This window comes from Macrobrachium rosenbergii, chromosome 18 (genome assembly GCF_040412425.1).
Source record: "Macrobrachium rosenbergii isolate ZJJX-2024 chromosome 18, ASM4041242v1, whole genome shotgun sequence".
NCBI lineage: Eukaryota > Metazoa > Arthropoda > Malacostraca > Decapoda > Palaemonidae > Macrobrachium > Macrobrachium rosenbergii.
This window is the reverse complement of record NC_089758.1, coordinates 1,169,800-1,184,201: the sequence shown is the minus strand read 5'-3', so window position 1 is coordinate 1,184,201 and position 14,402 is coordinate 1,169,800. Positions and strand designations below refer to the sequence as shown.

Below are 14,402 nucleotides of genomic sequence, written 5' to 3'. Positions count from 1 at the left end.
AAAAGGAGTGGTACAAGGAGCGGAGGGCTCTTTCTCAAAGGGAAGTGCGTGAAACATGTGGATACAAAAATAGGTATATTCTCACAACACACAAGATCAAAGGGAAAATGAACTGAAACACGTTAAATTACTGCTGTAGAAGTCCTCCCGAAGTGGGGAGCTTGGGAATGCCAGGAACACGGACCAAGGAGAATTCTGCTACGGTTGTCCTTCTGAAACGATATGAGGACCCAGGTTACACATCTGATGCTGGAATTTGGGGAATGAATTACTCGGGTGTGCGCTGAGGGCGCCAAGGACTTCCCCGAGGCGTTACTTGTGACTCAGAGCAAGGAGGCAGTGAACACGTGGGCCGGGATTGAACCAAGAAGCATCAGGGAATACCAAGTTATAGGCCCAGAAGTTTAATAAATGCACAAGGGCGAACGTAACGTGACTAAGCAACTCGTTCTAGGTACTTTACCACATTGTAGAGGCGTAAGGCTGACGTCGGCGTCCAGCGGCGTCTTCTGCCAGGGTCCACGTGGGTGCGTCGACAAAGGGCCTCCTCACCAAGGAACTACTTTCAAGTCGTAGGTTGGAGGCGGAAAAGGACGCTCTTGTGATGATGAAAGGCCGCAGTTGAGTTTCCGCTCGCTTTTGGGACTTGCAATCTTTGATGGCCACGTGGGTGGGGGTACGGAGCAAAGGGCAGTTAACTTCCACGTGGCGACAAGGGAAAGAAGGGCGGGGGGTGAGGTCTGCACTTGTGACCTCTTGGCTAAAACTAGCGACTGTGTGTGAGAGCGAGCTTTTCTCGCCCTGACCTTTTATTGCTTCTGGACAGGGGTAGGGGGGATGTCCCGACCGGGTCACGCTTCAGTATCAAAGAAAACGGCGCAAGCCAGTTTATTGCCCCAGGCGAGAATTAAATCTTTTGAGCGTCTCTTATAACCCTGACTTCCACTGGTTAAAACTAATCCGAACCAGTATTCACTACCTCTCACAGGTTCAAAATAGACAGAGGACTATCTATCGACCGAGCAAAGCGGAAAGGTGGGCGTTTTTCATTGCGTATTTTTATGTGTGTATAATCTTATATAATATATATATATATATATATATATATATATATATATATATATATATATATATATATATATATATATATATATATATATAAATCCACATGATCATATCTTTCAGAGCTCACTACCACACACACACACACACATATATATATATGTATATATATATATATATATATATATATATATATATATATATATATATATATAATATATAATCCTGATGATAATAGTTTTCATAGCTCCACCTAATTCGAAACAGGATTCGAATATCAGGCGATGATGAACAATATAATCTGGTTTCAGTAAATTCATTCACCACTGTTCGAATTAGCCGCTAATTATATCACGACAGATATTAATGATTTATTTAATGCCACTTTGTCCTCCTACCTTCTCAATTTCCCCAAAATTTTGGGATATATTTACCACTGCAAGCCTTGAATCCATATGGCAAATCGCTGAAGGTGGCCTTTTACCGTAGCAGATTGCGAACCTACGCACCTTTATTATTAGTAATAATAAATTTAATTATAAAAATTACCTTGCATTCATCGGCGCGAGTTGATTTGCTCACCGTTCAATTACCTTAGCAAAAGTGTTCTATACTATTTTTGTCTATGACCATGTCATTATGGCGCTATGTTGCATTAACTAATAATATAATGATATGTTTCAGCTCCGGGCCTATACGATGAACGATAAGATGAACACAGTACAGTATACTAAATTAAGTACGCTAGTAAAAATAATATTCATGAACTCTTATGTCCAGGCACTGCTGAAAACAACAGCAACAACTGTAATAATAATAATAATAATAATAATAATAATAATAATAATAATAATAATAATTCCAAATAAAGACCAAACGCCGATACATAATTCAGGTAGTTTGCTAAAAAGGAAGAGTAAATGGCGCATCTCCATAATAATAATAATAATAATAATAATAATAATAATAATAATAATTTTTTTTTTTCAGATGGGCTAACTACTGATACATAATTGGGGTAGTTCGCTGAAAAGGAACAGTGCCCGGCAACTCTCAATAATAATAATAATAATAATAATAATAATAATAATAATAATAATAATAATAATAATTTCTGTTGATTTTCTGATCATCGCCTTAAGCTTCTTCGGTGGCTAAAGGGCGATAAAGTGACGTCCCACAAACAGGCGGTTGCAGCGGTCGTTGGCTGCTATCCTCAAGAACAGCTTGTTTCAGTGTTGTTGAGTCTCTAGCTTGGTAAGACAGGTTTCGTTGATACTAACTCGACTTTCGCGTTCATCTGAGTTTGGGATCTCGGCCGCGCTGTACTGGAGGACCGTTGGTTTCACGTTGTTTGGTTTTGTGTAGTCCTTCACAGGGTTGATGCCTTCTCTGATGGGCCCTTGTACGTTTTCAAAGTAAGGTGCTTCTTATATTTTATAATTGTGTTTCAGTGTTTTCTCATCGTTAGTTTAATTTGTGTGTGGAAGTTTGTTAGGTTAATGCGTGTGTGTGGAAAAGTTTGTTAGGTTAATGTGTGTGTGTGGAAAAGTTTGTTAGGTTAATGTGTGTGTGTGTGTGTGTGGAAAAGTTTGTTACGTTAATGTGTGTGTGTGGAAAATTTTTGTTAGGTTAATGTGTGTGTGTGGAAAAGTTTGTTAGGTAAATGTGTGTGTGTGTGTGGAAAAGTTCGTTAGGTAAATGTGTGTGTGTGTGTGTGGAAAAGTTTGTTAGGTAAATGTGTGTGTGTGTGTGTGTGTTTGTTAGGTAAATGTGTTTGTTAGGTAAATTTGTGTAAATGTGTGTGTGTGTGGAAAAGTTTGTTAGGTAAATGTGTAAATGTGTATGTGTGTGTATGTGTGGAAAAGTTTGTTAGGTAAATGTGTGTGTGTGGAAAAGTTTGTTAAGTAAATGTGTATGTGTTTGGAAAAGTTTGTTAGGTAAATGTGTATGTGTTTGGAAAAGTTTGTTAGGTAAATGTGTATGTGTGTGGAAAAGTTTTTTAGGTAAATGTGTATGTGTTTGGAAAAGTTTGTTAGGTAAATGTGTATGTGTGTGTGTGTGGAAGTTTGTTAGGTAAATGTGTGTGTGTGTGTGAAGTTTGTTAGGTAAATGTGTGTGTGTGTGGAAGTTTGTTAGGTTAATGTGTGAGTGTGTGTGTGGAAAAGTTTGTTAGGTTAATGTGTGTGGGGAAGGTAATTTTTGAAGGTGAAAAGTAAATCTAGTATTTATTTTTTAAGTTAGTGGATTTAAACTTGTTTATATTTTTTTAAACTTTTTCCTTGTGTTTTGCCTTATGTGGTTTGATTTGTAATTTCAGCTAGTTTTGTTTTTTAGAATTGTAAAGTTTAGTTAAGTCTCTATTTTGGAATTTTGAAGTTTCTGAACAGTGACAATTTTGAAAGCTCTTCAGTAATTATTTAATCTGCAAAAGTTTAAGTTTTGTCTAAATTAAGTTTTGTCTAAATTAAGTTTTGTCTAAATTAAGTTTTGTCTAAATTAAGTTTTGTCTAAATTAAGTTTTGTCTAAATTAAGTTTTGCTTATAAATTTGAATTAAGTTTTGATTCCAAAGTTTTGCTTATAAATTTGAATTCAGTTTTGCGTCTAAAGTTAGTTATTCTTTAGCCACTTCCCAAGTCCACCTTTGCTGGGGTGGTGGTACCGCCTGCCAGGCAAAGGTGGACTTGCATGTTGTGCATGGTGACCTGGTCACCATGCACAATGGGAAGTTCAAAAACAAGCATGGTGACTTTGTCACCATGCACAATAGGAATTTCAAACCAACCAATTTCTTACTTACGTTAGAACTGCAAGGTTGATAGTTTTCGTGTAGCTAGGACTTAACGGGAAGTTAGATATGGAACTTGAAATATAGGATAGGCTAGAATAGGGCGTAGAACGTGCTGATTTTATATAGGTGGAGGGGTTAGGATAAAGGTAATAAATGCTAAAGTCGATCTCTTAAGGATGCTGGGAATAGACTGGGGTTAAAAAGGCGATAGTTAGACCTAGGGAGACATTTGACAGTGCAAGTTATTAATAGCAGAGGGTATTACAATACTTGAGTCCTTTGTTTGGTCATGAGATGTAAGTTTGAAAGTATAGTGGAGCTGAGAATAGGGTAGGGTAACTCTGATATATACTGTTATAACTTACATTTTCATTCCCACTAATAAATAGGAACTAGACAGGTAATAGGTGGATCTTAACACTTTTCTAAGAGGCCTAGGTCTTGGGATGTTAAAGAATTTTTTGGACACTGATGTCGTGGACTAGTCAGGTACTCTAATAGGCTGGTTAATAGTGGAAATTGTAATTCAAATTTTTGCAGTCTTGTTAACGTCGTTCCGTCAACGCGCTCAACACCCCCACCCTCCCCCCTCTTACTCTTCAAGCAAAGCTTTCATGCTAGGAAATACAGTTCAGATTGCATTGCATATTTCCATTGACCCCTACCTTCATCCACCTTTCCTCCAGCGCCGAAGCTTGCTTCGGGAACCCCTTTCTTTTTCTGAATTCCCCAACTTAATTTTTCGCCCCGTGGGGTTGTGCAGTTTCAATTCCCTTAAGACTGTATACTAAAGTACAAAAGTTGCAAGTTGCCAGATGGTAGTGTTTGCACCGCATGGCACCTTTCATAGTTATGTCGCACTAAAGTTAGATGCGGTTGTTTCAGTGTAAGATTGGTGCCCTATTAAATATATTTTAAAGGATGGAACTCTCTATCCTGTTGTCTTTATGGGAGTTTGAAGGAACAATGGTAGTAATATATGGGATTGTTAATGTGAAAGTTGATGGCAGTTTGAAGTAACAATAATACTAATACATGGGATTGTTAATGGGAAAGTTTACTCATTCGATATAGTATTATTAATTATAATAACCTTAGAATAGCTGCTGGGACTAACTTAACACGCTATTTTCACTTTAAGAGGGTTAGTTATGTCATGGAAACTTTCGTATCTTCTAAAATCAAACAAAATTTTCTGATGCACAGGCTCTTGGTATAGCTGCAGCGGACCGTGACATCGATACTAATACTAATGGAAAGCAACGCGTTTCGTTGAGACTGAATATTATCATATGAGGATTCGAAGCGCTCTGAATTCAGTTACCCAGAAACTCGACAACTTGTAGACGCTATGCATGTCCTGTGACGGTTCGAAGCGCACTAAATTTAGTTACCCTCACAACTAGAACTCAACTTGTAGACGCTGTGCATATCTGTGAGGATTAGTAGACGCTGTGCATATCTGTGAGGATTAGAAGTGTTCTAAATTCGGTTACCCAGACAACTAGAACTCAACTTGTATACGGTGTGCATACCCTGTGAGGATTCGAAGTGCTCTAAATTCGGTTACCCAGACAACTAGAACTTAGTAGATGCTGTGCTCTACCTACTATTCAGTTTTATAATCTGATTACTTTGGATATGTAATAGTATTTACGTGTATGAAGACCAGCTTAATACAGTATGTGTCTGTAAACCTTTGTTCATTTCTTTAACCCCAAAATGTCATGTGATGAGGTAGACTTTGTAATACTTCTTGAAAGACAAAGAATGTCCTATGAAATAAAGGGATTGATAGTTACCGATTGGTTGGTTAACAGAAGTAAGATGGGGAAACTGATGTGAGAAAGGAAGTAACTGAAATAATGGTTTTTAATCTGAGGAGATTCTAGTATATTAACCTCGAATTTTGGTGTTTACTTGCATTAGTCTATGCAGATTTAAACTTCTATTCAGCAAAGTGATATTGTATTTTGACCCCTCTGATGACAGGAATAATAAATATTTAAGATCATTCCTCATGATCTAGAGATCGCATTCGGCTGAGAACACTTGTAAAGGTGACTTGAGCGATAATAGTTGGAAGTGAAAATTCACTTTTAAATTAGATACCGCCAAGAAAATATTTTGCAGGATCCTCCGGGGTTGAACTGAGTCCAAATTGCTATGTAAGGGTTATAATTAGTTTGTAAAGAAGTTAAGCAGGCAGCAAATTTTCAATAGTGATAGTGTAATTTGTCCCGGGAGTGGTTATTGCTTATGCCCATAAACTGATGAAGTTAGTGTGACTGTCGATGGTTACTACAACATAGGCTTTAGCGTTGGACTTGTATGTATCGGATAAGTGAGGGGATAGAAATACAGGATTTTTGCATAATGCATTGCTCAATTAGTTGGTGGCCTTGTGCCTGGCTCTAAAGTTTTTGAATGTTAAAATTGCTCAAAGGACTTCGTGAGGATGGGGTTGTGCTTCTGGTCCTTAGTTTTGCCAATCTCTTGGTAATACTTAGTTTTAGAATTGCGAGTAAATTGGGTTCGCTTTAGAATTGAGAGCGCCAGGACAAAAGCTTAAGAAAATCGGTCTTCCTTTTATCCTGGCTACGGTCCGCAAACTTTGGATCGCTAAGGTTAGTCACCTAATTCTGGCTCTCCATCTGGTTTTTGTTGTTTGTGCACCGCCACGAAACATTCAATATTATCTATACAAACAGAAAAGCCAGAAAATATCAAAGCACCTTTTTCGTCGGTTTGTTTCTGAGATATTTCCTTCCATAGCCGAGTAATGAATAACTAATGCTGATAACTACTGTCAATTATTAACCAGATAACTACTGAGTTATCCGCCAACCGATTACAGTTATCACCACGTGAAAATGTACTAAAATACTTCTGCCTCTTTTTCCTTACTGATTCGCCCTAATGATTGGTTCATATTTGCAGGATTTTGATATTTTTTTGCCCAAACTATACAATGAATGGTCGCCCAAATGATTTATTGACTAAATGAATTGCGCCCGAAAAAAGGTCACATTAAGTTATGGTAGACGGTAATAAAATCACAGGAAAGTCATAATTTTATGGCAAAAATGTTGTGGTAAAAATCAGAACAAATTATATTACCTAAACTTTTTGTATATTTTTTTCTGTAAATGTTCTGATGTGTAAAACAAATACAAAGAATTGAGTAAAACAGATACAAAGAATTGAGTAAAATCATGGGATTTACATCCTAGTTAAATAATAATGAAGTGGGCAAAAAATATTGTAATTATATACTTAATTAACGCAAATGAAAGCTGATTCCTTGCGAGGCACCAAAACCAATAATAACAAAATAGAAAACATTTTTGTGGATGAAATCTTTTAAGTACTTCTGGAATAAAGCCACATGTACTGAAAGTATCAGCAAAGTGTGTCATGTGAATGTCTTCATTTTCATTATTTCAAGGGTGTATGTACACAGCGAAAATTAGCTATAGTTACTTATTGTTCCTCACTTAACCTAGACAGCAGAGAGGATTAGCGTATCCAGGTGGCCGAGTACGGACAGCAATTATAGGCTTATACAAGATCACCGCATTTTGTAAGCAACTTATTTCATGTGTATAGGTGGAATTGCTCGCTGCAGATAAAACACTTACTGCTGTCCATTGCTGAATTTATAAACTAAGTGACGACAGATAGATCCGCATAACCCTGCCTTTAGGCTGAATAGAGATTCGTGTGTACTTCCATGCTTCTAGGAATTTAACACCATTAGCTATGTATAAATGTAAAAATACAAAGAGCTGTTTACACGAGAGGCAGAAAAAGTCTAAGTACTTCTACTGGAATAGGTTTAGCTTTGTACTGAAACATGATTATATGGGAGTCACTTGCCAAGTGTTTGTCAATGCCCAAGATATATCACGTCAGAACTTTATATATCGGGGAAGGATTATGATAAGAATTTGAGAAAGGAAGAACAGATAACAGAAGGATTCACAGAAGCCAAATGTAGATATAGACAAAGCATTATGTAGACCCAGTGTTTATGAAACAATTATCTGACATGTTTGAGAGTAAAGTGAAAAGGCTGCCTAGAAAATACTCACGATAGAAAAGATTAAGGAGCAATTTGGAGGGTGTCAAAGAAGTTGTGTTCAGAAGATTAGGCATTTGAGAGAGACTGAAATATTTATGATTTAAGCAAAGCAAGTGTTATGGCCTGTCCACACTAGCGGGCATGCCCGACCGGCACTTCCAGCTGTTTATACTGCATTTTCTCTCGCTTCTGAAGCAGTGTTACCAGACAATCGCATCGTTCTGTCTCCATACTCCGTCTATAAGTTTAGTGGAACGGGTTATGGGAACAGTGTTTGCCCGTCGGGCAGTGCCTGCTAGTGTGGACAGGGCTTAATAGATTATGCACACTATAGACTGACTAGTTTTCTGTAAAGTTGGACATGAGACCAGGGTTTCTTGTTTCCCTGAACTGAATAATGAAAGGAGTCAGAGTAAGGACAGACTCCGTTATAACGTTATAGAAGATGAACATGGTAGGCAGAAACGTGGGAAAGAGCTTGAAAATTTAGTCATAATCTGAGAAGCAAAGAACATAGGAGGGTGTGTACATCACACTAGAATGGTGAGGAAGATATTCCTCTTAGACCGATTATGTCGGCATATAATAGCCCTACTTATAAAATCTCTAAATTTATTGTAACACTTTTAAATGAGTTTTCAATATCACAGTTTGCCATTAAAAATGGGTACGAATTTCAACAGCTTATTGTCCAACAAGACGGTGACCACTTTATGACAAGTTTTGACGTTGAAGCTTTGTTTACCAATGTCCCGGTCTCAGAAACTATTGAAATTGTTCTTAACAAAATCTTTAGAGTTGATGATATATTTCATGGTTTTAGTAGAAGTCTTTTTAAATCCTTACTTGAGCTTGCAGTGCAAGACACTGTTTTTATTTTTGATAATGCTCTCTACTTGCAGGTCGAGGGAGTAGCTATGGGTTCCCCTTTGGGCCCGTTGTTTGCTAAATTCTTCATGAGTCATTTGGAAGAAGAATTTTTAAATAATTGCCCAGCCCAGTCTAAGCCTGTTCTATATAAACGATATGTTGATGACACTTTTGCCCTATTCACTTATCCTTGGCAATGTCATGAATTTCTTGATTTTATTAATTCTGTGCATCCCAATATGAAATTTACTATTGAGACTGAACAACAAAATTCGTTAGCTTTTTTGGATGTAAAAATTACTAGAGATCAACATGCCTTTACGACTTCTGTTTATCTTAAGAATACGTTTACAGGCTTGGGCAGTAACTATTTTAGCTCTTGTTTTTATTCTTTTAAGATTAATTCTATTACAACGTTGGTACATCGAGCTCTCAAATATACTTCTAGTTGGTCCAATTTTCACTTGGAAATTGATTATTTATCAAAGTTTTTTTCGGCTAATTCGTATCCTCAATTCCTAGTCCAGAAAATAATTAATAATATGCTTACTAAATATATGTCTCCCTCCTCTGAAAACTTTAATGTTCCTAAATTGAACATATATGCTGTTATTCCCTTTACCCACTCGGACAAATTACGTTCAAAAATAAAAAGTATCATTGAAAGAGAAATAGGTTTCTTACAATTAAATTTGATTCCTATGAATCCAAAAAAGGTTGGAAATTTTTTCTCCTATAAGGACAAGTTACAGGATTTTATGCGGTCCAGCATTATCTATAAATTTGAATGCCCAAGATGTCCTGGTACTTATGTTGGTTCCAGTAAAAGACTGTTGCAAGTCCGCTATTACAGCCACTTAGGACTCAGATATCGTACAGGTTCCCGTATATCCAACCCAGAACTTTCTAGCATTAGAGCACATGCTACTAAATGTAAAATTCATGTTGAAAAAACACATTTTTCGATTCTCAGTGCTACATCTCAAACTGCCTTTTTAACTACCCTTGAGTCATTATATATAAAGCACCTGTCCCTAATTTGAATAGTAACACTTCTGCGGATTTTCTCTCTGTCGCTTAAGGTGTTGTCTGGTCATTGGCGTTTCTTCAGGCCATTCTTCCCTCTTGCGTTGTACTGTAAGGTAGTTAAATTTCCTTAACGAACTTGATGAATTTTAATATATTTATTTATTTTTTTTAATAAAACTTTTCTGCAATTATGTTAACTTTGTTATAAATATTTTTACTATCGGTATAATAATTCTTATTTTAACTTTAGTTTTAACCGCTCTTTATAATTTATTGCAGACTGATGATGTGCAAAGGATTACACGAAACGTTTCTGAATAAAGAACTTTGAAGACTTCTTGTGTCATGGATCTCCTGACTATATATATATATATATATATATATATATATGATTATATATATATATAAAATATATATATATATATATATATATATATATATATATATATATATATATATATATATATATATATATATATATATATATATATATATATATATATATATAATATATATATATAATAATATATATATATATAATATATATATATAATATATATATATATATATATATATATATATATAATATATATATATATATATATATAATATATATATATATATAATATATATATATATATATATATATATATATATATATATATATATATATATATATATATATACTGTATATACATACACACACACACACATAGTCAGGGAGTCAGTTTCAGAACTGGCTGCAGACTGTCCAGACCCGAAGCCTCCAACATACTTAATCACGAGTTGCACTGCAAAACCGACATCAATTATGCAGATTTTAAAATCATATTTTCCACGCAAGAAGAAGGGGAACTAACTACTTTAGAGTTCATCATAATTAAAACTTCCATCCCCTCGTTAAACACCCAGACAGCCTCCGAGCAGCTATGCATAGCATAACTACTTGTTTCTTTGTATTTTGGTCTAAACTTCAACTTTTACTTAGTCTCTTTCTTTTTTAGATGTTCTAGTTTCTTTCTTAACTCAGTTTAGGTAGGTTACGTTTATCTTTATAGTGATTTTTAAATTGTTTTACTTTTTTTGCATTTTTATAAGATTTTAAGTAATTTTTTTTGTAAACTGCAGCCATGAAGATGCAATGATACATTGTGAAGCGACGTCGGCAAAATAAACTGTTGTTTTGATACGCGTGCTGCCTTTTTCTGAATGCTCTCTATATATATATATATATATATATATATATATATATATATATACATATATATATATATATATATATATATATATATATATATATATATATATATATGGTATATATATGTATATATGTATATGTATATATGTATATATGTATATATGTATATATGTGTATATGTGTATATGTGTATATGTGTATATGTGTATATGTGTATATGTGTATATGTGTATATGTGTATATGTATATACAGATATATGTATGTATATATATGTATATGTACATACTGTATGTATATGCATATGTATATGTATATGTATATGTATATATATATATATATATATATATATATATATATATATATATATATATATATATATATATATATATATAGAGCTATCAAGGTGGCCCCATAAAGTCATAGTGCAATTTAAAATACTTGCAGCTTCGTAACTGTTAATCTGCAAAAAGCATAAGAAAGAAGAATGACCAAAATTCTTTATTCGTCTTGCTATTATTCAGCATGCCCACCATCATTGCTAATAAAAAGAGAAATACGATTATGTAGTTTCGGAAAACATTTTCCCAGTTGATTTTCAGTAATACCTTCAATCACATAAGTTGTCCTTGCTTTCAGGTCTTCTAAAGATCAAGGCTCAGTTGAATAAATAATACTTTTCACACGCCCCTATAAAAAGAAATCCAATGGAGTCAAATCTGGTGAACGTGGAGGCCAAAATAAGTTAGTATACCTTAGAATGGTCCACCTCTTCCAGTCCATGTGTTAGGCAATTTCTCATTTAGAAACTACCTAACTTGCAGAGCAAAGCGATAAGGTTCACCATCTTGTTGAAAAACTGTATTCTCAATAATTTCTAGTTGTTCAAGCTTAGGCATAATGTAATTCTGTAGCATTTCTAAATAGTTATCGCCATTAACAACACACCCTTCAACAAAGAACGGCCCTCTGATTCGATTATTTTCCAAAGCAAACCAAACACCAATTTTGAGAGAATCTATCTCATGTTCAACAGGTTTACATGGCTTTTCAGTTCCCCAAATAAGTCAATTATGCCTGTTGACCTTGCCACTAATGTGGAATGTTGCTTCGTCAGAGAACATTAAATTATCCAGAAATGCATAATCAGCATTAATTCTTTCACTGAACTGATGACAGAAAGCAGGTCGTTTATGATACTCCTCATCTAACAATATATGATGCATTTGGATTCTGTATGCTTTCTCTTTAACTTTTTTCTTAGACTACTTTCAACAGATTGGTCTACAAATGCTACAGTTCCTTCAACACATGGTCTACCAGACCTTGGTTTATCAATAACAGAACCTGTTTCCTTAAATTTCTTCATCCACCTAGCTATGCAATTCCTGTGTGGTGCTTCTTTATTGTACCGAGTTGTAAACCTTTGGACAGTGACAGTACAATTTAGCACAGACAATCAAAGAATGTTGTTTACGTAGAAGCCATGGGTCAAAAGCAGTTCTGAAAGAAGTCATTTTCAAGTTTCGGAGATTTTGAAAAATATTTGATAAAACAAATAATAAATAAAACTTCAGAAGAACAGAAAACTAGACACATCAAGCTTTCTTATCCTTTTACAGATTAATACTATTACGTATAGTTATGAAGCTACAAGTATTTTAAATTGCACCAGGACTTTATAGACACACAATATATATATATATATATATATATATATATATAATTATATATATATATATATAATATAATATATATATATATAATTGGCATGTAGAGACATATATATATATATATATATATATATATATATATATATATATATATATATATATATATATATATATATATATATATATATATTATATATATATATACTTGTCATGGAGATGTTTCATTATTGATTCGATCTGACATCAATGACATTTTGAAATATGCACATAATCACGCAACAGTGTAAAAAGGACAACAGAATTTCAGCTTCAAAAAATCACATATGCCAAAAGGTCACAGAGCTGCAGGAGAGTGCCCACCGGTCGATGTTTGACGTACATATAAAAATCTTTGTTTATTCGTCAGGATTAAAGGTAAATGGCCAATGGCGTTTTTGATGGCTACATCAAACGTTGACCCAAAACAAACTTGAAAGGTTTGGATGGAAATCCATAAAGTCTACCAGTCATCTGTTCACATGGAAAAATGATTGACCCAGATTTAAGATGGATTTTGTATCAGAATGATTCGAGCATTTCCATGGCTTGGCAAAGGAATCGGACTGATCATAAATTTACAAAAATGTATTCGCCTACAATTATTAACAATGCTGCTAAGAAAATGAATATTCAAAAGGAATATTCTTTTTCGTTTGGATTCTCTAGTCTTTGAAAGCACAAAAATAACAGCGATTCGCTTTAGTTTATCATATAAAAAGGCAATATTACTTAATATCAGTTTTTCTTTTGTCTTCTTTCAAAATTAATTTTTTTTGCGATATACAGTCTCCTTTTTCGTAATAAGACAAGGATATTGTTATAATGGCGACTGTAAAATGAAAATAGATACCTATAATCTTTCTGTTGGTGAAAGATGAAACTAAATTCGCTACTGAGAAAATGCAATGCTCACGAATGTGTTGACGACGACGACTCTTTCATACCATAAATTATTATGTTGAATTATTTGAAAGGGAGTGAGTAGTGCAAAAGGAAATAAATATTATAAGTGGAGCCTCGTTGTCTGCTCTGATAATACAAAACTCGGACAACTGGTCATGTCTTGTTCACGTCATAAGGTGGGGGTCCTGTTTCTCAAGCTGTGATTCTCAAGTGACCTTAAATAGTAGAAGTATAATTTCCAATATTTCAAACCTTATACATTCATAAATCTAGAGATTCATAATAAACCTTATATCTCCTTCTCATTGCATACATATACCCCATACTTAAACCCTCATTTTTCACAAAGCCCATACATAAAGCACTTGACAAAAATAAAAAAATTTAATGTAAAATATATTATCAACTTACAAATGTATATATATGTATATGTATGTATATGTATATATATATATATATATATATATATATATATATATATATATATATATATATATATATATTCATGAAGCGACAAATGTCACTTAATGTCCAGTTCACGATACTTCGGGAACTTTCTTATAGTTGTAAATGTGCCTGTTTTAAAAGTAACAGTAACCTAAGGTTAAAATCTTTATTCTTTTTCTTACTCTGCGATTAACGTAAAATATTAAATTCTTTATTATGTAAATTTTCATATATCTCATATGACGCAGAGAGACTTAGGTTACTAAATATACATGAGTGCCATTAACGAAAAAAATAGAGTAATAT

General features: G+C 34.1%; 1 long non-coding RNA gene across 1 annotated transcript; it reads left to right on the top strand.

Moving 5' to 3' along the window:
* Positions 1-2,308: 2,308 nt before the first annotated feature.
* On the top strand, positions 2,309-5,552 carry LOC136848012 (uncharacterized). The gene is made up of 2 exons (XR_010855902.1): positions 2,309-2,480; positions 5,062-5,552. It is a non-coding gene; the product is annotated as an uncharacterized lncRNA (long non-coding RNA).
* The last annotated feature ends 8,850 nt before the right edge of the window (positions 5,553-14,402 follow it).